The following is a 26,434-nucleotide window of genomic DNA, read 5'->3' as shown; positions in this document are numbered from 1 at the left end:
GGATCAATCAGATCAATACTCCCACATGGCACAGTGTGCCAAGCACGACAGTGGCTGCCTCCTTTAGAAGGGGAGAATATGTTCTCCATTTTGCCACAGTCCCTACCTGATTACTTCACATCTGTTCTACTCTACTCCTTAGTGTTACCTACCAGGCCCTTGAGTTGGACACTTTTGAGAACTTCTCTGCTTGGTTCTTCCAACCTACAAATCTCTTGGGCTTCACTGCTTGGTCCATACTTTGTTCAGCCTTCTGACCATGCTCTCTTATAAATGGAGTGATTTCTTTCAGGAAAGCAGCCTAGCAATGCTGCATTCTTTGTGAAGCCGTTTCCAGATTCCCTCTTCCAGATGGATCCTTTAAGCACTTGTGTATAGGTTAAGCACTTGTCACAGGTACATTGTACATTGTAAGCACCCCAAACACCTTAACCTTATTATTACACCTTTTTGTGTTCCCGTCTTTTCTTTCGGATCATAAACTCCTTGCTAGCATAAAGGGTGTCACTCATCTTTAGACCCGGTTGTAGCAATTGTACAAAATTGGTGCGTAATAAGTGTGCACTGAATTAGATAGGAATGCACGCGCAGCACTGAATTCATCATGAGAGTGTAACAATTTAGGGTGGAAAAAAAAATCCTGGGTCAGTGAGGTTGGGTGGGCAACAAGGGATGTGGAGGGAAGAGCAAAGCAGTATTTCTCAGGTGGACCCCTGAAGAATTTGTTAAAAATGCAGTTTTCTGATCCATGAGCCTTCTGGAGCTGGGGTCTTGGAATGTGAGGTTTTATCAACCCCAACCCCAGAGATTCTGATATAATTGTCTTAAGTATTAAAAGAAAAGTAAATCCTCCCTTCTAATGTGTATCCAGAATTAGTAATTCTATACTACAGTAAGAATAAAGAAAACAAGTTTTGTTTCTTTGTTCCCTTGCATTGTGCTTTTTTATTTTGCTATTTTTGTATTTTATAAACATTTATCACAGATTGAAGTTGGAAACAAAGCTGTCCCTTCTCCTTTAATAATAATCACTAATATTTATTAAGCATTCACCATGTGCCCGACACTATTCCAAATGCTTTACAGGTGTTAACTAATTCAATCCTTACAACAACCCTATTAGGATGGCCTTATTATTATCCCTATTTTAGGTTGAGTAATGGAAAAGTCGGGTTTCAAACCCACATATGACCGACCTGGAGCTCCCATTGTCAAGCAGGAGCCTCTTGGCTCCAAGAAAATGCAGTAAATATCCCACATCTTCCAGAAAACTCTCTAGACTACTCTGACCACATCAACCTTAATGGCAACGCTTACATTCCATTTTCCATATTGTGGTCTGCATCTAGTTCCCCCCCCCCCAAATATATACCAAGCACTTTTTGGATGGCCAGCCTTGTGCTATTCATTTCCCCTGCACTGTTCCACTTTGCTGTACATTCCCTGGGATGTTCTCTAGTGCCTTTGGTATATGTATTGACTTTCTCTCCAAGGACATTACGTGCACTTATGAGGGCAGAGTAAGCCATTACTCTCTGCACTGCTGCCTTACCTGGGGCCCTTTGCTGCTGTCAACATGGAACAGACAGTATTGTGCAATGGTGAGGGAGTCTTCAGATCTGAGTTCAAAGACAGGTACAACCACCTCTAGTTTCATATTCTTGGGCAGGTCAATGAACCCCTCTGACCCTTGTTTCTCCTCTGCAAAATGCAAGTCCATTAAACTCAACAGACATTGAACGAGCTACTGTTGTGTGGCACGGGCTGATCAAAGTCGGTGTAGACCCTGAGCTCATGGGGCTTCTAGTCTTCTCCCTTTTCTCCCAGGAGAACTAAATGGGATAATACCAAGTAAAGTGCTTACTCAGGTCAGGTCTTGGGGGCATGTAATAGCTGTTCAACAGATGTCAGTTATTCATTCAATACAGTCTATTTAATTAGAAGCAAGCAGTCCACTCAACACCAGAAGAAAATTTAATTACTTCACACCACACAGATGTAATATTATACACCACTCCATCTCAAGCCTTTACTATTCAGTTCTTGCTTTGCACTTCATGTCCATAGCAGCTATGCCAGGGCCTGGGAAAACAAGTGAGCCTTCCCTCCCCAACCCTGTCCTTCTTTTGTAGGCTGGTGATCTGTCAGAAGAAGAAGGAGAAGGAAAAGGAAAAGGAGAAGGAGAAGGAGGAGGAGGAGGAGGAGGAGGGGGGGGAGGAGGAAGAGGAGGAGGAGGAGAAGGAAGAGGAGGAGGAGGAGAAGGAAGAGGAGGAGGAAGAGGAAGAGGAGGAGGAGGAGAAGGAAGAGGAGGAGGAGGAGAAACAGAAGCAGAAGAAGAAGGAGGAGGAGGAGGAGGAGGAGGGGGAGGAGGAAGAGGAGGAGGAGGAGAAGGAAGAGGATAGGGGCACCTGGGTGGCTCAGTCAGTGAAGCCTCTGACCTCAGCTCAGTTTGATCTAGGAGCTGATGGGTTTGGTGGGTTGGAGCCCCCCCCTCCCCTCCACATGGGGCTCTGTGTTGACAGTTCAGAGCCTGCTTCGGATTCTGTGTCTCCCTCTCTCTCTGCCCCTCCCCTGCTCATATGTGCAATAAACATTTAAAAATTTTAAAAAAATAAAAGAAGAAAGAGGAGGAGGAAAAATGCCAAAACCAGGGTTAGGGAACTGGTCTCTTTCATATACTGACATTGATGTATCAACCAAACTTTCAGCAAAGTGCAGAGGTATGATATGATTGTGTAGTCTCAAGACAATTATTAAAAAAAATAGATTTAGCTTTAAAAATGAATTCATAGCATATAGAGAAGTGGTCCGGCAATAGGACGCACATGCAAGGGTGTTTGGGAACTATTTTTTCTCAGTGCCGACAGTGTATCTCCCCTCCGGTGCGCTACTCCTCAACTCATTTGGAGATGCTGTGACAATCCCAATAGCAGATCCTTCCTGAATGGTCCTCCCTTCCTCCTCCACCCTTCTCTCGTTTGCCACATCACACTCGGTATCAGATCAAGCTGCAATCTCTGTCTTGTCACTTAGCAGCTATTTTGAGTTAACCTCTGGAATTTCTGCAGGAGTAGAGCAGAATAAAACTCTCCTGAATCAGGACCGTTCTGGAGGGAAAATGCCAGGCACGGAGTAGGCTTTTATTCTCTTTTTTACTCTACCTCCCCCCCTCTCCTTCCTTCTTACTCTCTCTTACTTCCCTCTCTCCCTTTTTCCTTCCTTCTTCCCTCCTCCCCTCCTTCCTCCTTTTCTCTCTTTCAAGAAAAGCCACCAGGTTCGCGGGAATCTCAGATGAAGTCCTTAGCCACTGGGAACCCACTCCCGTTCCAGATTAGATCCCCAGCCTCCCGCGGCCGCCCATGCCTCATCCCCTTTATTCTAAGGTCAGCGAGGGCTTGGGATGTTTGAAGCCTGGGAGGCGAACAGAGTCCCTCCCCGCGCTTTTCTGACTCAGAGCCAGAGATGGAGAGGCGCGGGCTCGCGCCCCCTCCCTTTCCCCCACTTTCGGCAGCGCCAGCCGCTCCGCGCCCCTTGGCACCAGCGCCTTTTCTCTGTCGGGGAAGGCGAGCCCAGCCCGCAGCCGCGCGGCGGGGGCCGAGGGCGCCTCCTCCCTTCCTCCCGCTCCCCTCCCCTTCCTCCCCTCCCGATACAATGACTGGGCCGGAACAGCGCATCAGCCGAGTCTCATTGGCAGCGGCCGCCCCAGCCCCCGGAGAGGCGGCGGGAGGGGGCAGCTGGGGAGAGAGGAGCCGGGAGCCGGGGCTGACAGCGAGGGCGGGCGGGCAGGACGGAAGGACGGGAGGACGCGAGGCAGGCGGCCGGGGCACAGCTGTTAAGTGTGGATCAAAGCGAGGACGCGCGGCGAGCGGCGGCGGGGGCGACGAGCGGCCCCGGGCCGGGGATGCGGCGGTCGCCGGCTGTCCAGCGAGCCCGGGAGTCGGGCCGCGCGGCTCACGTGCTGAGCAGGAGCTTGGACCGAGAGGAGAAGGAAGAGGAAGGCAGGCGCCCGGGAAGGCGCTGCGCAGGGCGGAGTTGCTTGCACGGCTGGCTCCGAGCCGGTCGCCAGGTCCCGCGCGGTGAGCCACCGAGACAATAAAGTAGCGGTCGGCAGCCCCAGAGCGAGGAGGCAGCAGAGCAGGTAGGAGGGCGACTGCCAGGGGTGCCCAGCTTGCTGCGGGGGGTGGGGGGGGGTGTGCGACCACGAGCGGCGGCCACCCCGGGCGCTGAGCGTGCGCCTCGGGCGCAGCGCGCGTCCGGGGACCCCCAGCGGAGGTGCGGGGCTCCGGCGCTCGCGCGGGCAGGAAACCCCGCCCACGGCTCCTGGGCTCCGGCTGCCTCCGCTGGAGGCTCCGGGGCACTTGGCGCGGCGCTTTGAGCGCTTTGGTGGTGTGGGGACAGGAAGTTTGGCGGTTTTGAGGCGTTGGCGCTGGTGGGGTTTGTAAACGCGCCGCCAGGGACCATGTGCTTTGGTTGTTGCGCGTTCGTGGGAGGTGGGAGAAACGCTGATGAATCCCAGATACTTTCAAAAGGCAGGGAAAGGACTGGCGTTAGGCGAGGATAGTTGGGGTTTGGTTTGTCTGCCCTTTTTAACTAGGCGTGTCTGATCCTAGCCGCTTCTCTGTTGGAAAGGCTGTGTGCGTGTGGATCGCCCTCTATCAATTTTCTGGAGTATTTCACCTTTCACCTTCGTGTGTGTGTGTGTGTGTGTGTGTGTGTGTGTGTGCGCGCGCGCGTCGGGGGAGGGGACAAAGATGATGTTTTTGGGAAATGCCATTCGGTTTGGACTGGAAGGTAAACTCTTCCTTTGCATTGAATGCCCTATGCTCTGAAAGAAACTACTGAGCAGTGGTTGGTGTTGTTGACAAAAGGGGTGAGAGCTGGTCTGAAATCTTCCCCGAGCCTGAGAAAGCAGCCGCAGGAGGAGGTCTCTCGCGCTCTCCTTTGTGTGGACGCTTCCTTCCAGATGTGAGAGGGTTGGGCTGGGCGCTCCTGGGTGGGGTAATAATTATCCCGAACATTCCTGCGATCTGCTAGGACTTGTAAACATACCAGAGCCAACTCCTCTGAACTTTTGCAAACCAACTTGGTCTGCTTGCCGGTGCCCAGACGGCTGCGTCTGGAAGGTGGCCCCTTCAGAAGAAAGACTGCGGAGTGCTGACAGCAGCAGGCTTTCCGGAAAGCTGGTGGATCCACAAAGGTTAGCTAGTGTTTGCCCCAGAAATTGACCAACCAATTTGGAGGATGTGTGCAAGGTTTTAACGCAATCCCTGACATGCTGCCTCCCGTCCTCAAGAGAATGCATCTGTGGAGCTTCCAAATCAAATATCTGGAGGAGAAGAAAAGCAGCTTCACCTTACTTAACCTCCTCAGGCGGCACTTTCATGTGCCATACACATGCTGTTAAGGATGGTGGTTGACAGCTTACTGTGTGTCGGGCATCCCAGTGGGCACGTTTTGGGCATTATAAATAGTCCATGGAGTGGTAAGCTGAGCGCAGAGGGAGGTTAAGTAGCTTGCTGTAAGTCACACTGGTAATTTGGAGTTTACAAGACATCTGATTCCAGATGCCGGGCTCTTAACCATGACAATGCCTCTAAAGGGGATGTGCTGTAATGGCATTAATGATGACGAAGAAAATAATAGTAATAACAATAAGTCCCTCACATATTTTTTATTAGATTACATAACATGATGGTGACTGACCTAAAGTAAATACTCAGTATATATTTTGGTCTCTAAATTAAATGTCACAAACTAGGTGATGGTTATATTGATAAGTCTATGATGCTTTTTTCTTTTTTATATATCTGAGAATTTTGTAATAACAAGTAAAGCACAACCACACACGCACACACACACGTTTGAACAGTGCTTACATTTCTTAAAAGAGGGCCAGAAGAATTCAGGCAATTCCAAGGACTTATTGCCCAGGAGAGGTTAATCACTTCTTTATGACATCTGCAAATATTAATCAGACACTTTGGTTGCTTAAATTCAGTAATGCAGGTGGAATGTATTTGAAAAATATAATGAGGGAAAATGAAGAAATCTACCTAAAATGCCATTTTAGTGAGGTTTGAGTTTCATTATTGCTGGGAAAATCTCAGAAGTCGCTTCTCCTGGGTTATGCAGGTGATTGCCTTAAACCTCACCCTGCTTGGAGATGAGTAAATTTTCCTCTTAGTGGCAGGACAGTTCTTGACTTCTCAAACAGGCAGACAGTTGTGCTTGAGCCTAATAATCTAGAATAATTTCGGGGGAGTTAAAGCTACAGCCACTCCAGAGTGTAAAAGCAGCTAAAGTTTTCTCAGTATTGTTTACTGTCGTCACTGGCCTGTTTCTAGCCAGCATGAGAATCCTTGTTCTCCATTTGATTTCACAGATTTAATCAAGATTCTGCATTGCTTTGAGCAGACAAAAAGGAAGTTTTGGCTAACTGACAATACAAATAAGGTACATGGAAAACAGTTAAAAAAAATACCCTGTCTTACACAGCCTGCAGTGATTGTCTAAAATTTCAGGAACTCTTCATAGTTATTTTACACACAGTACACACATAAGTGAAGGGTTGAGGCTTGCACTGCAAGTGACCTCCCTCTCTCTCTCCATCTCTTTCCCTTCCTCCCTCTCTCTTCCTATCTCCCTGCCTCCCTCTACATCTGCCCCAGAGATCTGATCTTATCATGAACACATTATTTTTACATACTCAGTAACTGCTGAGGCTCACTGGAATTACTATCTTCAGCCTATAGATAAATAAATCATATAACTGAGCTCACCAGTTAAGACTTAGGTGTCTCTCTCTCTCTTTTTTTCTCAATGTATCTCTCATCTCTTTTTAGATATGATTTTTATTTTGTTTTAGAAGATGCTTTTTTTAAAAGTAATTTATTTATTTCTGGGTCATTAAGATTTCTCTTTCCTCTTCTGGTAAACATGTGCCCTGGGTAGTCAGAAATGGTAAGGTAGCAGTTTTCTATTGCTAGATGCTTGATTTAGGGGCCAAATCCTATTTTCCTCAATGATCTGATTGACCAAAATTATCATGATGTTTCTTACCTCATTTTTTTCTGGTACGATCCTTTTTTAAGCTAATCGCACAAGGCAATGTTTTCTAAAATGAAGATCATGAGGGCCGCCTGGGTGGCTCAGGCGGTTGAGCTCTTGGTTTCAGTTCAGGTCATGATCTCACGGTTCATGAGTTCAAACCCCGCATCGGGCTTTGTGTGGGTAGCACAGAGCCTGCTTTGGATTCTCTGTCTCCCTCTCTCTCCACCCCTTCCCCTGCTAGCTCTGTCTCTCTCCAAAATAAATAAACATTAAAATGAAGGTCATGAAATCGATTTAGTGGGCTGCAACCAGTATTTTTTTTTTTAAAGTATAACAGGACAGGGGCGCCTGGGTGGCTCAGTCGGTTAAGTGGCCGACTTCTGCTCAGGTCATGATCTCACGGTCCGTGAGTTTGAGCCCCGCGTCGGGCTCTGTGCTGACAGCTCGGAGCCTGGAGCCTATTTCAGATTCTGTGTCTCCCTCTCTCTGACCCTTCCCCGTTCATGCTCTGTCTCTCTCTGTCTCAAAAATAAATAAACGTTAAAAAAAAATTAAAAAAAAAATAAAAGTATAACAGGACAGAAAATATCAGCATCATCATATGTTAGTAAGTGTTCTGTAGTTTCATGAAACTTTGAGTCAGTTCTGTAACTGGGGCTGCATGCACATTCTGGGTTACAGTATAAAATGTAATTCTTACCATGAGTTGCAGTCTAAAAAGTGGAAAGCTACTGCCACAGGGTGTATTTTCGTAATAAGTGACAAACACCCAATTCAACTGGAATTAGGAGATATATATCTATACAGATATATGTAAATTTTTTTCATATATACAGGTTCAAGTTACTGAAAGATACATACTTAGAACTGGCCCCAAGTGCATCTTGCTCAGGGCTAAACAATGACTTCAGAATCTGATTTCTTTCTTTGGGTCTTCAGCTCTGTCTTCCTCTTTTTTCCTCTGGGTATAGGGTCCCTGTTGGGTGACTAGCTGACTATAGCAGTTGCTAGTTTACACGATTTTCGGTTCAAGTCCAACAAAAAAGGATAGACCTCCTTTGCCCAGGTGTTGAACAAAAAGCCTCAAAACTAGTTCTTACTGGCCTGATTGGCATGGTTTGGAGGGAAGCCCTGTGCCAAATGACTTCTGCAGAGGTTGAGGTCTTTGCCTTGTGGTGGAATCTCACCCAGACCACATGGACTGTGGGTGGCAGAGGGCTGGACCTCCAGATAAATACAGTTGCTGGATAAAGGGGAAATGGATGCTGAGGAAATCAAATACACGTTTGTTGAAACGTACAAGTGTCTGACTCAGTGAAAGGTGATTTCTGTTCTCTGTGATGCCCGAAAGAATGGAGGCTGAACTGAATTATACTGAGGCACATAGGTTATCAATATGACTTCTCGTGTATGCAAGGAAAGCCTTAGCTGTCACTTTTAACCTAGTCAATATCAGGACTTAGGAGATCACAATGCAGAACAGGTCAAATTGATAGTGGTTGCCCTGCTTCACAATGGCACTGAGGGAAAAAAAGGCAGATATATTGATTAAAAATCCACTACAGACCCTAAACCTCTTACAAGGGGTGGTCTTGACCCTTCTTGCGTTTATGTGCGAATCTTGGAAGGCGGCGTTTATTTTAATCACTTGGCTGCACTAATGTGGTGAAAGTAGTTGTTGAAGTGGTGTCTTTCAGCAAATTGTCTGAAGAATACACCTCCTTGAGGGCCAAGGCCAGTGAGTTTTCTGCTCCACAGCTCGTCAGCCTTGAGATATTTATCTGGGTCTATGTTACTCTGCCCTTGGGGATGTGCTGCTTTTAATTATCCTCTGCCACTTCGTGTACAGTTATCCAGTAGGTAAGGGGGCCTAATTGTGGGCGGCTGTGGAGATAATGTGCACTCACAGCAGAGGTTCCCTCGAAGTAGGGGACGGATCATGCTGGCTTGCCCGGGTCAGTCCTGGTTAATGCCTCTGCCTCCAGTTTGGATGATAAATTATATGGTCACCTCACATAGACTATTTTAGGGGACCGTGATTAGAGGTCTTTTTAATAGATAAAGAATTCCTTTCACCAGGCAAGATTAAATGTAACATTTAAGGATGGATGCTTCTGTGGTTAAAGTAAAAAGGAAAGCAAGAATGTGGTTACCAGAAAGGTCATGATAGTGTAGTGATTCTTAACCCAGAATGATTTTGCCCCCAAAGGGACCCTTGTCAATGTCTAGAGAAATTGCTGCCATTTATTGTTGCCATTTGGGGAAGGTGCTATAGGCATCTAGCATGTGGAAGCCAGGGAGGCTGCTAAACATCCCACAATGTACAGGACAACCCCCAGAACCCAGAATGTATATAGTGTTGAGGATGAGAAAGCCTGGTATACTAGTTATATTTGAGGAGGAGGGAGAGAAAGTGTCTAGGAGCTCCTGAGTGATGGATACGTGGCTGTTTACGTGGAGATTATAGTGAGTTGTGTAGTTCCATTTTATCCATTTTTTTAATGTATGTTATACTTAAGAATTAAAAAAGCTTTAAAAAAATAAAGAGGTGCTCACCATAACTGCAGGATAGGATGGACATCCCGATGCCTATTAGGGTCCTGTTCAGATGTGAAGGCTCAATAAATAATAGTAGAGTAGAGCTAATGGTAACAAGACCAGCTCACATTCCGTAAGCATTCACCTGTGCTGGGAATTGCTTTGCCAGGATCCCATCGTATTTGTTGAATTGACAAAGTCTATGTGTTGACCAGTATTTTACAGAAAGACAGAATGAGTTTGGGTTAGGGACACTGGCTCTCGAGTCAGATGACCTGCCCTCAAATCCAGTTGCACCACCTATGGAGTGTAGGACTTGGAGCAAGTAAGTGGCTTACCCTTTTTTGTGCCTCACTTCTCTCATCTATAAAATGGGGAGAGTAGGAGTTCCTACCTCATTGGGTTATTGTGAGGATAAAATGACAATGTAAAGTGCCTCATACAGTGCCTGCTACATATTAAATACCCCATAAATATTAGCTATTATTATTTTGGAGGCCAAGAAAAAACATTAATAGCTATATTTTTTTATTGGACACTATGTGCTAGATTTCAGTCTAAGCGTTTTTCAGCCATCCTTTTCTTTATGCTTGCAAAAATCCTCTGATATAGGTGTTATGTACGTTTATCACTCCCATTTTATAGATGAGGAAAATGGAGACTTGATGAAATTAGCAAATCATGGAGACTTAATTTCAACCCGAAGTCGTTATGACTGCAGAGCCTCTGCTCTCAGATATTACGTCCTTTTGTGAGATCTGAAAGGGAAACTTGAGATCAGCTAACCCACAAAAAATCAGCTAGTCCCAAAGAGAGATGTGATTTGGCAAGTTATTAAGGGATGGTGCAGGGCCAGAACCCAGGTTTTTTGCCTCCCACCATCTTCCAAAACCATCTGTGTTTTGCAGACAAATGCATCTACCTCACAAGGCAACTATGGTGGGTGGGAGCAGACCCAGACCAGGGACACAGGGTCTGGAATTGTGGAGATGTCTTTTAATTCAGCTACAAAATAGCCCAGGGCTGTGTTTGCCGAAGGGGGCTAGGTATACCCCTGGTGGTGTTTGAGTTAATTTTAGGTGATAGATGGAGAATTATTTTACTTTGATGGTTGCTTGTTTATTTTAATGTGCACCAACATATTTTTTTTCCACTTAGACCTTCAACACTTATTAAAGAATGTATTTCTTTCCGCCTTGCTGAATAAACTATTGACAGACTGCATATTACCGCTTAGGATAAGGCTTAGGATATAACATTTACATAATGTCAATGTAAAATAATTTTAAAATATTTGTTAGTAACAGAGTGTGGGTGGTGCTGAAAAATGGCTACACCCCCAAAGGGAATCTGCCAATGATGGAAGTCTGGGAAATACCAGACTAGAGAATGTGTCTCCAGCATGGTGCTCTTGAATCCCTTGGGGATCAGATTCTGATTCAATAGATATTGGGTGGGAGCCCGAGAGTCTGACGAGCTCTCAGGTGATGCTTCTGATGCTCATCTGTGGACCATACTGTGCCTAGCAAGGGATCAGAGAACCTAGAAGGTTCGTGGACATGTGCTGGGTGTTGTGGGAGGGTCAGAGATGGGTAAGGTAATCCCCTGCCTCCCAGGAGCTTAATCTAGTTGGGGAGAGAGGATGTGAGTGGGCCAGGGAGGTCTGCAGAGAAAGCTTGGCGGGAAGGGAGAGGTTCAAGTACAGGTGCAGGTCTGCCCAGAGCCGCTGCAGCAGGATGGCAGGAGGGGAGGAGGGGGATGTTTCCCTTCGGCCTGAAAGATGTGTGGCAGCAAGTGGAGAGTTCCAAGACAGGCTTGCCAAGCAGGAGGAAGGGTGCGAATAATAAGGAAGACTCTAGAAAATGCCTGTATATGCAAAGTGGAGATTTCCACAATAATGGGATCAACACAGAATTAGTCTGGAACGTTCAGTTAGAATAACCTGCCTGGGGACGTCTGAGTGGCTCTCGGTTAAGTGGCTGACTTCTCTTCAGGTCATGATCTTGTGCTTGGTGAGTTCAAGCCCCACTTTGGGCTCTGTGCAGACAGCTCAGAACCTGGAGCCTGCTTCAGATTCTGTGTGTGTGTGTCTCTCTCTCTCTCTGCACCTCCCCTGCTCACGATCTCTCTCTCATTGTGTCTCTCCAAAATAAATAAACATTAAAAACAAAAAAGAGAGAATAACCAGTTTCTTCAAAGAATAGGCCCCTGCCTAGAAATAATAGTCCCCCTTTTCTTGAGTCTCCAGAAGTGCCAGGCATTTGCCATGTGCTTTTTGTACAGTGTGTGGCACCCGTCTCCACAGTGACCCACAGTACCCCGCACTTTACAGAGGAAGAAACCAAGGCCTGGAGGGACTGTGTGACTTGTTCAAAATGCACCCAGCTGGTAAGTGACAGACCCGGAATTTGAACTTGGAACAGAGTCTGGGCTGTTTGACACAATCCTGCAAGAGACTCTGCTCTTTGTGATCCCTGACAGTTTCAGCCTGAGAGGTCTAGCTTTCTCTCCTGAGAGCATACCTCCCAGGAGCTTCGTATGGCCCATCGTGCTTCAAATGAGAGTATTGCCCCCTGAAACAGATCCTCAGCAAACATCCAACATTGTCAGGTGGTGTATCCTTCATTGTTATTTATACAAGTTTATTTTTCTTGCTGCCTTGCTAGATAAGTTATTAACAGACCAGAGTTTTTGGCATTGTGACCATAAATTAGAAATAAGTTCAAAAATGCATCCCTCCACCCAAATAAACACTGGCTGTTTTGTTACAACAAGGAGGCACTTTCCTTTGGAAATCACCAACTAGCCTAGATAGACAGTTATTGGAAATAATTATGCCTCCGCCACAGCGTGGGGCCAGTCACAGCCCCGCCTGATTCAAAAGGTTTTTCTGGAATACCAGCATCCATCTTCCAGCTGGTGCTTATAACAGCCAACAGCATCGGTAGGGGACCCAACAATGGACGCAGCCTGAGGATTGTTTCCAGGCTTCCCTTGTTGGACCTGACCGAGCCCATCCCATCAATACGGTCATTGTAAAAGAGCAGGAGGACCATATGCAACCCGAAAGGGAGGCGCAAAGCTCACAGAGCCACCCTGGTCCTGGTTCATCCAGGTTTAATACATGGTACAGTTATGCCAGATGGAGGAGCTGGGGAAAAAAGGGGTTGAGAAACAGGAAGGCCAGTTCTAATCTCATCTCAGCCGCCAACTGACCTGATCTGTGTTAATTAGCTCTCTGAGTTTGTCAAGTGGCTGGTGACACTTGAGGTTGCTTCCATCCTAACCCTTTACGCTACGAGCCATCAAACGTGTGCCCCGTGTGCCTTATCTGCCCCTGTTGTATTATTCTCATTTTTTTAAATTGTTTTTAAGTCCCAGATAAATGTGTTTAAAATAAGTGCATTTACAAAGGGCTTCCTTATCAGCAGTGTGTTGGTGGAACAATTCAGTAAAATTATTTGCTGTCCAGTAAAAATAATATTTGGCATAACTTGTCATCAAGTAGCCTTTCAGTATTGAGGCAAAGATCAAAACATTAGGGTAGCGTAGCTTTTTTGAGAAGCTGGGAAAGATAAGGGTATTTGAGGCCATCACAAATGAACTAATTGCATCCATTTAAATGGACAAGTTGAAATGCAAGATCCTGATCAAGTAATGAATACCATGTGCCCCTAGACTGGGAACAACGTAGAGCCTCAGCCCAGTGGGGCCATAAGATGTAAATTGAGGACATAGCATGGTAATTTGCTCCAACTGTGCTAAATTAATTCAATGCATTTTGAAGTGAAAAAAAAAGTGTGTTATATACCTTCCTGTTCTCAATCCAGCTGAATTGTCACTGCCTACAAAAAGGGGAGTGTCCCGTTTTCTCAAGGCCAAAGTTTGATTCAAACAAATGAAGAGTAAGAAATCATTTTTTTGCAGCGATTCAGCTGCTTTGAGCTGTTTGGATCACAAGTGGTTCTTGTACTTTGTAGCAGGAAGGCTTAATTACACCTGGAAAAAGCATACCAGAAAACTATCGCTAGTCTTTTTTTAGACCTCAGTGAAAAGATTTGAAAATGATCAAGATAAAGGCTATTTAAAAGTTGATAGATTGTCGACAAGTGTTCATACTATTCGGTAAATACTTTCACTATAATGATAAGGGGGCTGTGCAACTGTGTCCTCTTTCAGAGTATACAAGGCAAACTTTCTTCTTCTCACTTCTTATACAGTTTCATTTATCTGGAGTTGTCAAGGAATAAATAATCTGTTTCACTAAAGTGATTTTTTCCAGGTGATTACAGCTTACCTCTGCCTACCCACATTATTTTTTTGCTCGAACTATTTTTGATGAAAACGTGGCACATGCTTTTTTACTTTTTTTACATGGAGTATATAAATGTGGGTAGATGGTTCCCGGATTTGGGTTCCTCATGACAAACACCGCGTTTTGTTCCTTGCCATCATCCTGTTACTCTTTGACAGCTGAATTGTGGAGCTGAGTGCCTCTGTATAAATAATCACCGATTTTTATTCTCTACAGTAACTGGTAGTCCTAATCACACGGTTTCTCCGAGTAGTCAGCAAACCCCACGTGGGGTGCTAGGAACTTCATGCACATTATAGTCTTGGCTAATCTGCCTAACCCCCAAGAAATGAGATTATTCTTCCTGTTTTACAGGTGAGAAAATTGAAGTTTAAGAAAGTAGTAGTAAGCAGTAGGGCTGGGATTTGAACCCCTGTCTCTCCATGAGGCATGCTTGTTGATAGCTCTTATGAGAGTTGCCTCTTGCTCTCTTTCTCCTCTCTGCCTCAGTTTGGGTATTTGTGTCTGTCCCCTTGCTTTAAAGACTTTCGCTAAGTATGCAAGGTTAGGTGTCTACCTCTTTTATGGGTATCTTTTTCCTTAAATGGGGTTCTGAGGGTACTTTTGCTGATTCCTAGATTCCCAGATATATTCTGCACAGTTGCAGTTTCTGGAACTCTAACCTGTGAATTCACCACTGTGTATGCTAAGGCTTTGGGGGGATTAGAGGATTTTCTGCATTATGATTAAGCAAGATAATCAAGAAACCTGCCATCAGGAATGCTTGGCGAGTCCAGAATGCAGGGGTCAGCAAACTTTCTGTGAAGGGCCAGGGACTAAATGTATTAGGCTTTGCAGGCCATATGGTCTGCGTTCACTTACTTAACTCTGTCTTTCTAGGGCAAGAATTGTCACAGACAATACATAAAATAATGGGGGAAGCTAAATCCCAGTAAAACTTTATTTAGAAAAACAAGCAATAGGCAGGAGTTGGCTGATGGGTCTAGTAGTTTGCTAACTCCTATTATATAATGGGGGAAAGGACCACCAGTCAGGATATTTTATTTATTTTTAATTTTTATTTTTATTATTTTATGTAAATAATTTTTAAAAGTTTTTTCATTTATTTTGAAAGAGAGAGCATGAGCAGGGAGGGGCAGACAGAGAGGGAGACAGAGAATCCCAACAGTGCAGAGCCCGACGCAGGGCTGAAACTCACGAACTGTGAGATCGTGACCTGAGCTGAGATCAAGAGTCAGACACTTAATGACTGAGACACCCAGGCGCCTCCCAATCAGGATATTTTAAACGCCTAACTAGGTAGGTAGTTCAGAGACAGTGAGTGTAGAATGAGTGGTGGTTAGGCCCATGGACTCTGGAGCTAACTGCCTGGAATTTGTCTCCTCGCTCTGCCACTAACTATTCGAATGCAGGCAAACATCTTAATCTCTCTGTGCCATGGTTTTCTTTTAAGATTAGGAAAATAATGGTCCTTATATCATAGGGTTGCTTTGAGAATCAAGAGAATTATATATAAAGTACTTAGAAATAAGCACTGTGTAACTTTCTGTGAAGTTAAGAATCACAAGGAATCTGATTTCTCTCTAGTGATACTAAGTATTGTAATGAGTTGAGGGAAAGAACAAGACTTCGTTTGCTCTGAGTGCAGTGGAGGGCAGCGATCAGGCTGCGGCCAGTTGAGGATGGACGTGTGGAGGGAGGAGGGAAGTTTGCTAGTGAAGGCAGCACAGTGGGTCAGGAGAAAACCTGGGCTCCTTGGCTGGCAGTTACGGGGAACTGGGTGTAGCAGTCTGGTCTTTATATCAGTTCTGTCTAGGGCGCTGCTTTCCCCATCTGTAGAATAAGGGGGTTCACCTGGGTTAGTGCCTGTGAATTGTTTGCTCGCAGGTTGAATTCTGCCTATAGAGAGCTTAGTTAGCCCCTAGAGCATTTTAAAAAATATTTGAAGGGGCGCCTGGGTGGCGCAGTCGGTTAAGCGTCCGACTTCAGCCAGGTCACGATCTCTCGGTCCGTGAGTTCGAGCCCCGCGTCAGGCTCTGGGCTGATGGCTCGGAGCCTGGAGCCTGTTTCCGATTCTGTGTCTCCCTCTCTCTCTGCCCCTCCCCCGTTCATGCTCTGTCTCTCTCTGTCCCCCAAAAAATAAATAAACGTTGAAAAAAAATAAAATTAAAAAAAAATTTGAATTAATCATCGGCAATTACTAATCAGCAGATTCTGCAAAAAAAACCTTTGGATTCCAGGTTTCTTTTAAAAATTCAGAAGCTCTAACAACACTGGCTGCATTCCTTCCTGGCAACAGTTGGCTAGTGCTGAGTGATGGCGGCCCATGGGTTCCATCGTTGATTACTCACTCAGCAGGTGACACTGGTGCCCAGCCCATAGACTTGCCCTTCCATTTCAGTGCAGGCCAGCCTGACCTCCAGCTGCCAGCACCTGCATTCATCTTGCTGAGGACTCTCTCTGACTGGGGGTGAGTGCCAGGGATTTGATGCCCACCTTTCCAATGACGATGGGTTCAGTGCACAGACACCTGAGCTCCCTTGCCCATCTGGTGAGACATCTGAGGTGTTATTCTACACCTATTTCGAGAGTTTTGCCGTAGGGTTCATCTCCAGTCACCCATAGCAATAGTTGACTTAATGGGACACTCCCCTTTTTATGGCGTTTCATTGCTTTTCTCATTTCCCCACTCTCCCACTGGTGGTCTCTGGATGACCTCTCAGAGAAATACCTTAGTTGCAGTTGAATCCTTGTGCAAGGCCAGCTTCAGGAGGAAGTCAGAGTAAGAAAACCGCGGCCTTACCACTGAGGCCAAATGAGAATTGCCCTTGTTTTTCATCATGCTTGGGCAGTTTTCTTCCATAGAGAAATAGTTGTCCATCCCATGACTATTGAAAGAGGGAAGGTTAAGGACTGAATGGGCTGTAAGTGTCCAGAAGAATGGGAGTATATTCCTTGTGTAAGTAAAGAATAGATGGAAAGCTTTTGTGCAAATGACCTTTTTCATTCACTGAAGTCTTGCCCCATAGGTGTCTGAATTTCTGATTTCTTCAATAGAAGATCCTTATGGATTCTTCAAGTGGGGACGATTTAATGGGGTATTCTGCAAGAAGCAGTCAGAACCCCTGCAATGTGATTGGTGGATTGATTTAAACTGCCTGAGGAGATGTGCAAAAAAAAAGGAGATTTGAGAATCAAGCTTGTTTTCTAATAGGTGACCAACCAACCTGGTTGCCTCAGGGCTGAGAACTCTCCTGGGATGTACTAAATCTGGGGAAATCCCAGGCAAAGCAGACTAAGCTGGTCACCTACTGTAGATACAGGTCACACCTAGGACCTTTCAAAGTCCAACCCCTGAAAGTTTATGTCCTGTGTGTGTGTGTGTGTGTGTGTGTGTATGTATGCTTATGAGTATATATATATATATATATATATATATATATATATATATTTAAAATATATATGTATATATTTTAAGTTTATTTTTTTATTTTGAGAGAGAGAGAGAGAGAGGGGAGGAACACAGAGAGAGAGAGTGAGACAGAGAATCCTGAGGAGGCTGCACACTGTCAGCACACAGCCCGAAGTGGGACTTGAATTCGCGAACAGTGAGATCATGACCTGAGCCAAAGTCTGATGCTTAACTGACTGAGCCACCCAGGTGCCCCAATGAAATCGTATTTTTAAAATGACCCCGAATTTAAATGCATGCTGAAAGAAAATAACTCCTTTCTAGATTTCTAATTATAAAAATCTGGGTAAGTTTAACAGCATGACTTCAGTTTTCCTTTTTGTCTGTGCCTCTGCTTTGCCACTGTGTGGACTTAGCTGGCTGTGGAGTAACACAACACTGTTAGTTAAAGGAGTGAATTTGGAAATGTTCAGTACCTCTTCCCTTTCAGGGCCTCCACTCTGTCATTCAAGCAGGGGCTCAGCAGCATTGCCCCCGCATTTGAGGCTCGGAGCGCTCTCCTCAAAGGTAAATAGGGAAAATGGAGGTGCCTCACTTGTGTTTGAGGGTAAAACACTTCCTGGACATTTGCTCTGCCTTAAGTTACCCATCATCTTTCTTCCACTGGGTGTTTATCTATTTTTAGTCACACTGTTTTAATCAGAAGTGAACTTGTAAAAAGCTTTATGCCCAAAGTAGAAGAGTGTCACAGCTGGATGAGGGAGGGAGAGCCATGCCCCCAGACAGAGGACATAAATAGCAAAGGGTGTGAATGGCACTGGAATGTGGGAATCTCTGAGAATCAGAAGCCAGATGTGTTGTCTGCATAGCACAGCGTGGAAGGAAGACCTGGGCATTTGAAATTTAGCAAGATTTTGGGCATCAAATGAGGAAATTTAGACCCTGGCGTAAATGTATAAGACTCGATGGGAAAGTTATAAGTAGATTTGTAACCAAAAATAGGTTTGTGTTTGAACCCAAGATCCATCATTTAACTCCATTTATAATCTCACACAAGTTAGGAAACCTTTCCTGAGCCTCATTGTCCTCATTCATAACACGGACCTGAGACAGAACAGAAGCTGACTCTTAAGTGCCAGTAACGTACTATCACCAATGCTAGGGATGTTAGAGGAACTGCTTTATTCAAAGTTTTACAGTCCTGCAAGGTTGGTATAATTAGCCCCATGTTACAGATGAGGAAATGGAAGCACTCGCATGTCCAATAGTTTTCCCAGCATCACTCAGCTAGTAAGTGATGAAGCCAGAATCCAAACCTGGGTCCAGCTGACTCCAAAGCCTGTGCCAGCCTGTTGTAACTTACCTCTCACAGTGCTGGCCTTCCTTGCGTCCGTCCAGAAGCATATCCTGAGGTAGACTGCAAGCAGTGTATTTGGGAAGTGCAAGAAACAGCAGCAGCGAAGTCAGGAAATGAGACGAGGAACAGAAGGCCCACAGAAAGTGTGTTATCAGTCCAACTGCCACCGTGGGCTAGGAGAGCTCCATCCCACTGTGGAAACTTGGAAACCAGCACAGCCCCTACATGCAGCATGGTGCAGCCCAGGGCAGTGGTCTCATCCAACGGGTGAGGGAGCTGGGGTGTTTATACACCAGCTCCTGAGAGTCACCATTTGAGGGCTGCTTCTGGGAGGAAGAGTGATAATTCCTACAGGCTTCCCTTGTATCCTGTGCTTGGCAAAGTAGGACCATCAGCCCGAGGAAGCCCTGGCAGAGAAATAAATGCAGGTGTGGTGGTTGGGAGCAGGGCAATGTAGCAGTAAGGAGAAGTAAGTCCGGAAGCAGTAAGGAGAAGGGAAAGAGTGCTGACAGCAGCTGCTACATGGATGTTAGAACCAGTCAATATGTGTAGAGGCAGGCCTAGGGCCACCATTTATGGAGGGTGTAGTATGATTGTGTACATAATTAACAGTGAGAGGACTTTTGAGGGCTTAGTCTGGGTCTTGTGAATCCTTACTTGACCTAGAATTGTTCCCAGGCACCTAGAGGAAGGCCTAAGGGAGGTCATCTTGCATGTGTTGATCATGAATTTGGGATAAATGCCAGGCCTGCCCAGCCCTCCACATTGGGCTGTTTCTTTGGTGGCTCCAGGCATCTGAGGTCCATTGAGATATCTACTACCCCTGGGTCTGGGTCCAGAGGGAAAAGCTGGAGTGGGTGCTTCCACACAGAACCAGCCACCACTTCCTCCATTCAGAAACCCAAAATTTGCCAGCCCTGTGTTCTCTGAGGAAGGAGCGTTTGAAAAAGGATTGTGAACCAAAAACAGGAAAGGATAAATGTAGCTTGGGTGACATGATGAGCCAGGACTTATGTTTCTCTTATGATGATAACAGCTTGTTTTCCTGCCGCCTCTTAAGGTTTGCTTTTCTTTCCAAATGTAATTACTGAGCACTACAGCTGTTATAGTTTTGGGTTGTCCCACTTCCAACCTTCCCTCGGTCCATTGGGGGGTTCCCCATTTTGTGTGGTCTTGGTGGGGGCAGTGCCCATCTCTCCCTCTGAACCAGAAGATCAGATTATTCCTTTCTTCATGCGATGCAATCCAGGAATATGGCAGAGTCTAGTTTTTGTTCCCTTCCTCCTATTAGTAACAACCCCTACCCTTTGGGTTTTCTCTGGGCTTCTGGCTGCCATGGTAGGGACTACATTTCCCATCCTCCCTTGTGTCTGGTATGGCCATGTGACCAAGTTCCACCTAATCCACCTCAATGAATGGGAGAGGAAGTGGTAGGTGCAGGTTCTAGTTGTTTGCATCAGAAGGAAACACCTTCTATTTGTTCTTCTCTCCTTGCCTTAAGCTCTGGAACAAGGAAGAGGTAATGAGCCATCTTCAAACATGGGGATGAGGGCAATAATCCAGTCATTGGCTTGCAACCTTGGGAGTTCCCCAGGTGAAATCCGAAACTGGCCCCCTTAAATGGAGGTCAAGAAGAAATGGAAGAAGGAGGCAGACCACTGCACCCTCTGAAGGCTGAGTCCTTGAAATGGCTCCTACTGAGGGAATGCTAGGCAGAACATATATTCCAAGGACAGTGGTGGTGGGGGGTGGGAGCAGGATGCTTATGGAGCCACTGATGGTCTGGGTCCAGCTTAAGTGTCACCCAGCAGTCACATCCTTTCTATGACTTCCAACACCAGGAGATGGCAGAGCATGAAAGTTAAAGAGGTCCAGGTCCCTCCCTCTCTGTATGGAGCACAGCTACACTACCAGCCCCTGCCCCTGCCCGACCACCCTCTACTTGAACTTGAATTTGAACCAGAACTTAACTGAACAACTCTTACCTGGTCTTTGTTAAAAACCAAGAACCTATATTTTAACTGATACAAAGGCTTGACACATGACTTAGCCTAAATCAATGGCAGTTACTAGAAAAAATCATGGGAGTTGGTGCCAGGAAGACCTGGGTTTACCCTGCCACTTACTAACTGGATGATGTCAAATAAGAGATTAATCTAAACATTTTCTGAGGCTGTGGGATGCATTGTCATATTTAATACTCCAGAGCAAGTCTCTGGGGGGAAAATGCCCGGCACAATGCTTGGCACATGGTCAGCAATCAATGGAAGATGGTTATTGATGTTATTGTATCATTATTAATTATTCACAATGCTGAATTGTTGCTGACCACTCAGGAGGTAAGGCAGTATTAGTAACCTTATACCTGCTGGCTCTGAGGTCTGGAATTCATTGTCCAAATTTCTAGAGAGTTTGGGTGATCCGTGGTAAATTAGCAGGTCAGCAAAAACTGTATGTTCCCTCAGACCACTGTGGGTAGCAGGCATTCACTTACCTCAAGTAAAGGATATAGTCTAATTAGTGGAGCAGAGGGTATGTCTGATGATGACGTGGACAGACCCCCCTGGGGTGGTGCCTTTTGATCCCTCACTACGCACACCCCGGGTAGGTGTGGAGAGTAGCAAGTACAGGCAAGGTGTGCCTGTCAGGGGAGACTGAGTATCTTTCTTTCCAGCACTCTTCCCCGGGCTTACTGGGAAGCCGCATCTTTCGTGTCTGTGACCACTGCCAGTGGTTTACCTGATTTCCGCCTCCTCCATTCTTAGTAACAGACCCCCAGTTTTCTTTGAGGCGGTAGTATGCTTTGCTGAGAGACTACCTTTCCCTTTTCCCGCCCTATTCAATATGGCGGTGGGAGCAAGTGCTGGCTGGTGAAGTGTACGTGTGTTTTGTGGAGCTTCTGGGAGGGTCCCAGTTGGGAGCTGACTCAGACGGGACGCATGCTCTTTTTGCCTTTCTGTCATCCTTCTGCCGCTGCCCAGAACACAGGTATGATGGCTGGAGGGAGCTTCAACACCACTTTGTGACTTTAGCAACAGCCATGGGCTCAGGATAGCCAAGTAGAAGGTATAGGGATGTGCTTTCTTCTGGAAGTGGCTACCCCACACGAATACTTGAGTGCCGCCCAAAGCTCCTCCCCTTCTCACCCCTCCCCACCATTTCAGCTTTATGTGTATTAATTGGCTTTGGCCTTATTTTACCTGAAGCATTTCAGTAGCCTTGAAGGTTCGAAGCACCATGCTACAGGGCTACGAAGCTACTTCTCTCATCTTCTTGTGGGGCTGGATTCATTTCTTCATCCTTTTTGCAAATGCCCAGTCTGCCTTCTCAACAGAGTAATGTGATACCACCATTCTGCCCACTGAACTTACTCGTGACTGAATATTTTGGTGCTTAATTATTCTGACTTTTTTTCGTTTGTTATTTTATGGACTTTGCTTGCGGTGGAAGGTGTTTTCTTTTTTTCCCCAAATACAGTAATGCTTCTTGTTTTCTGCTTTTCTGAATATGTGGATGGATTCCTGATGATTGTTCCCACAGAGGAGGGATCTTAGAAAAACTAACCTGTGAGGTAACCTGAGGTTTGCAGCCCCTTGGTAATCTCTGTTGAATTAAAAAGCTCCACACACATGGGGCGCCTGGGTGGCACAGTCGGTTAAGCGTCCGACTTCAGCCAGGTCACGATCTCGCGGTCCGTGAGTTTGAGCCCCGCGTCAGGCTCTGGGCTGATGGCTCAGAGCCTGGAGCCTGTTTCCGATTCTGTGTTTCCCTCTCTCTCTGCCCCTCCCCCGTTCATGCTCTGTCTCTCTCTGTCCCCCAAAAAATAAATAAACGTTGAAAAAAAAAATTAAAAAAAAACAAATAAATAAAAAGCTCGACACTCTGCTGGTTATTCATCTTTTTAATTAAAAAAAAATTTTTTTTAATGTTTATTTATTTTTGAGACAGAGAGAGACAGAGCATGAGCAGGGGAGGGTCAGAGAGAGAGGGAGACACAGAATCTGAAATGGGCTCCAGGCTCCGAGCTGTCAGCACAGAGCCCGATGCAGGGCTCGAACTCACACACTGTGAGATCATGACCTGAGATGAAGTCGGATCACTAACCGACTGAGCCATCCAGGCGCCCCTGGTTATTCATCTTTTGATTCTCATCTCCAGGCCCATCTTCCTCTCCTCTGAACTGGGATGCGGGATACAAGTCTACAAGCTACATCTGTCACCCTCACTTTTAGCTGGCTTCTGATTAGGCTGTGTCAGTGGGAGGTAATGGCTGGTGATGGGGATGCAGGAGGATGGGGAAGGGATTTATTTCTGCTTCCAGCTCAAATGTGTCTCTCTCCTGACAGCAGCAGGTATCAGTGGAGCTATAGCCAGGAAATGTGTACTTGAGTGGAAAGACCAACCCTAGTCTCTTATTTACGAACTCCTCTTGCATCCGAAGAATCTAAGTGAGAAAGTAGTTCAGAATAATAAGTGAAGTAACTAATGTGCCCCAAACACGTACAAATTTCACAACCTGCAGTTGGGTTCATTCATCCATTTAGTCATTCAGGAAACATTTGTTAAGTGTCTACAGCAACTGTGTGAGTGACCCTGGGGATCATAATGTAGGTGATTGAGACAGTGTTATTTGGAGAGGGAGTGTTACTTTGGATTAGCTCTGGAAGAAATACTGTTTTTGGAGTCTGTCTTTCAGCTGAGCCAGAAGGCCAAGAAGGAGCCAGCCATGTGAACCCTGGGGGGGGGGGGGGGGCATTGCCAGGCAGAGGGCATGGCTAATGCACTTGCCAGGAAGTAGGAGCATGCCAGGAGGGTTTTAGGAATGGAAAATGGGTGGGTGTGGCTGGCACTAGAGAGCAGGGGAGGGCATGATGAAGCAAGATTATATTATGGAGGGTCTTGTAGAAGGTTTGTATTTTATTCATTTTTTAAAAAGTTTTTTGTATTTTATTCCTTAAAAAATTTTTTTAAGTTTATTTATTTTTGAGAGAGGGACAGAGAGAGCGCCTGGGCAGGGGCAGAGAGGCGGCGGGGGGGGGGGGGGGGAGAGAGAGAGAGAGAGAGAGAGAGAGAGAGAGAGAGAGAGAGAATCCCAAGCAGGCTCTGCATTGTCAGCACAGAGCCCTATGTGGGGCTTGAACTCATAAACCGTGAGATCATGACTTGAGTTGAAACCAAGAGTTGGACGCTTAACTGACTAAGCTACCTAGGTGCCCCTGGTTTGTATTTTATTCTAAGGACAATGGAAAGCCAGTGTATTATTATAAGCATAGAGGTGACATGATCTGACTCACAATTTTTTAAAAAGTTGCATGAGATATTTACTAGGTGGAGACTATCAGTAAAAGCAGCATGTTAGCTAGGAAGGTGTAACCAGGCTTCAGGCAAGTGGTGATGGGGGCTTGAAGTAGGAAGAACATTCTTCAGGCAAACCAATTAAAAGAGATGCGAAGGGAGGGGGTGAGGGCAGGGCTTGGGTGGGGGGGGCAAGCAAAGAAACCAACACAAAGACTGGAAGAGGCTACTGGGAAGTTTATCTGCCAAGAAGTTCGTTGTGTTATGAAGCCACTGAGGGTCTCAGAGGCAGAAATCAAAGTGCCTTCTTCAGCCTTAGGGCCTGGCCCGACCCCAAGAGTGGGTGAGCATCCATTGTGAGGGAGGGTGGAGTGCCCCCACCCCCCCCGCCCCGTTCCGGGTGCCACTCGCTGCTCTCAAAGCCTTGGGTCATTGTCCAAAGGAGCCGGCTTCCCACACAATCACCTACAACTTCATCTAAGTCATCTCTGTCGAGCTACACTCAAGGAACTTTCATCTGACCTTGAACACAAGCAGGATTGGAAGTGCTGAACTCCTGGGTAAAGTATGTGCTGACTCCAGAGAGAACTAGGAGTCTCCTCTAGGGAATATCTAGAACCAAGTGGAAAAAGTGACAGTCCTGGGGGCCCAAACGAGCTCCATTTACATTCCAGGTAAGAAGACCAGGAGGGGGGTGACAAGCCCTTCTAATATTTTTTTTCTGACTTTAATTCTTCTCTTTCCTCGTTATGGCTGTTTGCCTGTCGTAGCTTGGGCTTCCCCTACAGCAGAGAAGACAAGGGTGTCCATGGTTTATTTTGGGAAGAGGTCTCCATGAGCCTGAGCGGGGATTGTGTGACTAGGGAAGAAGGGTGCAGACCATCACCTGTGGGCAACCGGATCTCTGTCCCACTGGGGATGCTTTGAGATGCCATATGAAATGCACCTTAGAATTTTCTACCTGTGGGGAGGAAAAGGGGAGTCTTTTTGTCCATGGGCTCTAGTCCCCCTTCGAGGCCAGGCTGCCTCCTGGATGTCTGCACCCTCACACTTCCAGGCTTGCTCAGGTCTCACACAGAGTGGCTCCTGGCAGGCATCCCACGCCCAGTCCTAGGGGGCCGAAAGCCCAAAACTCTTGCCTTGTAGGCTTTTGCATTACATGCTCTTTTAAAATGCTGGGTTTTGGTTCTAGAAAGGTCAGAGAAGTTAGAAAAAGGGTCTGAGAGAAAATAGAAAATGGCTGCCAAAAGCCCTCGAGATTGCACTTAGGTCTCTCGCACACCCCCTCCCCCTCCCTCCTCCCAAGCCCCTCCCCAGCCTTGCACACCTACGCACTTCACTTCCCTGATTCACTCTCATCACCGAAGGCGCACGTCTTACTTTGTGTCAGGCTTTTCTTAATTTCCCAAATTTGGCAATGTGAACTGCCTTAATTAGAGCTTTTTGATTCTAAGAACCAGAACCCCAAGAAAGAGGTTTAAGTTAGGGGTTCAGTCGATTGCGCGTCCAACTCTTGATTTCGGCTCAGGTCGTGATCTCACGGTTCAGTTCGTGAGTTCAAGGCCTGCGTCAAGGTTTGAGCTGAGTGTGGAGCCTGCTTGCAGTTGTCTCTCTGCCCTCCCCCGCTCGCTCATGCTCTCTCTCAAAATAGTCTGTAATCTACAGACTACTCACATCAGGATCACCTGGGTGTTTTCTGCAAGCCCCCATCCCTACGCCATGCCTACCTGCTTTACCAGGAGCCCGAAGGACTGGCCAGATGATTCTTCTGCACATTTGCAATTGAGAATCACTGCTCCAGGAGACTCCCAGGGCTCTGTGGAAAGGGTGCACACAGCCGGGCCTCCGAGGAACCAGAACCATGTTGGCCATCTACCTAGGTCTGCAGGACCTTGGTCTCTTGTTTCCCTGCTGGTCTCCTTAGTTATCCTCCCTTGCTTACACGTGGCTCCCTCAGTCCTAAACTCTGTGGCTCCCACAGCCACCTGGCTCAATGTCCAACTCCCCATCCCAAACACCTGGACCGATTCAGCTTGAGTCAGGGGTCACAATTGCTCCAGTCAGCTGTGGCCCAGGGGATGGAAGCTGGATGGTGCCTCATGTCCCCTTCTCTGCCATGACCGTGGACTAGGTACGTTTTTTAAAGAAGAATGGTGATTGGGAGAGAGTGTTAATTTCTAGTGGAATCTCCTATGAGGCTTTGATTTTCTCCTATTCTACCATTTAGTATATAATATTGTAATTGGCAGTGAACTTCTTGGCATCTAGGAGAAATTTCAGGATCATCTTATATCCCCATATATTCCCAGAATTTACCGGAGTGCATGTCACCAAAAAGGGACTCAATAAATAATTAATGAATTACGATTGACCAGATATATCACTGCAGATTTATAGGAGCACATGATTCCATTAATTTTTAAAAGTTTTAAATCAATTTTATTAAAGCATCATTTACACACAGTAA

General features: G+C 46.2%; 1 protein-coding gene across 2 annotated transcripts in view; it reads left to right on the top strand.

The window, feature by feature from the left end:
* Positions 1-3,794: 3,794 nt before the first annotated feature.
* Positions 3,795-26,434, top strand: part of FRMD4B (FERM domain containing 4B) — a 325,040-nt gene continuing 302,400 nt past the window's right edge. For both annotated transcript variants that reach the window (XM_030307219.1, XM_030307220.1), the window contains exon 1: positions 3,795-4,138. The gene's annotated coding sequence lies outside the window, so the exon portion shown is untranslated. The remainder of the gene's footprint in view (positions 4,139-26,434) is intronic.

This window comes from Lynx canadensis, chromosome A2, assembly GCF_007474595.2.
Source record: "Lynx canadensis isolate LIC74 chromosome A2, mLynCan4.pri.v2, whole genome shotgun sequence".
In the NCBI taxonomy this organism is placed as follows: domain Eukaryota; kingdom Metazoa; phylum Chordata; class Mammalia; order Carnivora; family Felidae; genus Lynx; species Lynx canadensis.
This window is presented reverse-complemented; position numbering and strand designations above follow the sequence as displayed.